General features: G+C 38.7%; 1 long non-coding RNA gene across 2 annotated transcripts; it reads left to right on the top strand.

Annotated features, from left to right (window-relative positions):
- The first annotated feature begins 425 nt into the window (after positions 1-425).
- On the top strand, positions 426-1438 carry LOC134335286 (uncharacterized). 2 transcript variants are annotated; one of them, XR_010015560.1, is made up of 4 exons: positions 426-745; positions 851-962; positions 1050-1161; positions 1260-1438. It is a non-coding gene; the product is annotated as an uncharacterized LOC134335286 (long non-coding RNA). The 2 variants fall into 2 exon arrangements; XR_010015559.1 differs by having other exon boundaries at positions 454-962.
- The last annotated feature ends 526 nt before the right edge of the window (positions 1439-1964 follow it).

Here is a 1964-nt window from a genome sequence, read left to right as displayed (position 1 = left end):
TTCATCAGGAAGGAACCTGATCAAGAACCTCAGCTGTTGTCCAAAGAACCACAAGAACCACGACTGCTGGCTGTAGAACCACGACTGCTGGCTGAGGAACCACGACTGCTGGCTGTAGAACCACGACTGCTGGCTGTAGAACCACGACTGCTGGCTAAAGAACCACGACTGCTGGCTGTAGAACCACGACTGCTGGCTGTAGAACCACGACTGCTGGCTGTAGAACCACGACTGCTGGCTGTAGAACCACGACTGCTGGCTGAGGAACTGCAGAAGATGGCTAAGATGCTGGAAAAAGAATTACAGCTGATGGCCGAAATACTGCAGCTGCTGATCATCAAATGCCATTAAACACCTAACACACACACACACACACTCACACACACACACACACACACGTGAATCCTAAACTTAGATTTTAAATTATTTTGGCTAAAATTTCACCTCTTCCCAGTAAAACAAGAGCAAACTAACTTAACATCATCACACATAGATAATAAGACCATCACCTAGACCCTCCTTATACACTCACTCATACAATATTAACGGCTGTAAGTTTATTATTGACGGGATGTTTGAATGAAATCAGGGTTCTGATGCTGAGGTGCAGGACAGAACACAGATGATTATTTGCTGCTATAAGAACCGTGTTCATCTGTGGTAGTTTAATATGTTACTGGGCTGGTTGTAACAATACCAGTAAAGAAAGCAGTAAAACACAATAGCAAGTGTGCAGGACTACAAGGTAAAATATAATAAATATAATAAATATCACTGGCAGCCACGCCTAAATATGGGAGCAGCCAGAAGAAGAAGAAAATGATGCACTAATGCAGTTTTGTTTCCACAGCCTGTAGGACTATTGAGGGAGAGTCACACTACACCACAATCCTTCACCAGCACCCATATATGAACCCAGCTGAGGTGCTTTGCTAGCTGCATGAGACTGCTGGAAATATTAAGTCAGTGGTGAACATGTTAAATTCTCTGCTTAATCTATAAATACACTCACAGTTAAATCTTTATCTGATCAAGTTGCATTTTCACAGCCTGTCAGACCATCGGACCACCAGAACCACAGGAAGCTCCAGCACATCGTACACTGTGTTGTAAATGACAGTAGATGAGAGGAGACTAGCAGACCAGCACCAGCGCATCATGGTACATCACTCCTAATGTATCAGTACTCTAAATGTTTAAATACAGTCAGTGATCCTGAACATGAAACACTGGCTAATATGACTTGATTGTGTTTGTAGTGTCACACAGCTGTACATCAACTTCTGGTGCTAAAATATCCTCACCAGTGCAGTCCAACAACCACAGAAGATCCCTGTCCATGATATTCAAGATCAACCTGAAGAGACTCCACAGATCTTCACATCAACTGTAGTCTGTTTAATTAGAGTAAAAATAAAGTATAATTATAGAAATATCACTGATGTGTGTGTTGTTTCTCTAATATGTTAAGACAGACTGTTAGTATTACTGTCTCAGTGGTAAGTGATTAAATAAATTGAGAAATAAAGTTGTAATACAAATAAATAATTGGAGAGATGAGTCTAAAAGTCTGAAAGCTTTTCTATGATGCTGTTAAACCCAGGATGGAAAGTTCTGTGGTTTTGGGTCTCACAATGGCGTATTTGTAGCTTATAATGAAATATTGTATTTTCTAAACTAAAACACTAAACACACAAGATTGTGCTAACAGGATCATTTAATTAAAGTTCAAGTTCATTTTATTTATATAGCACCTCTGCAAACAGAAATGTTTACCCAAAGTGCTTTACAAAAAAACAGAAAAGTTTAATGGTAACACTTTACAATACGTGTACATAACTAAGCATATACTAACACTTAACTACCAGTGTATTAATAATGCGTTAATACATCAACTATTAATTAGTGCATCATGAATTAATGATTAATTAATGATATGTATACATTAACAAATTAATGAGTGA

Source organism: Trichomycterus rosablanca, chromosome 2 (assembly GCF_030014385.1).
Source record: "Trichomycterus rosablanca isolate fTriRos1 chromosome 2, fTriRos1.hap1, whole genome shotgun sequence".
NCBI classification, from domain to species: domain Eukaryota; kingdom Metazoa; phylum Chordata; class Actinopteri; order Siluriformes; family Trichomycteridae; genus Trichomycterus; species Trichomycterus rosablanca.
The sequence above is the reverse complement of the archived record's forward strand: the minus strand, read 5'-3'. Positions and strand labels throughout refer to the sequence as shown.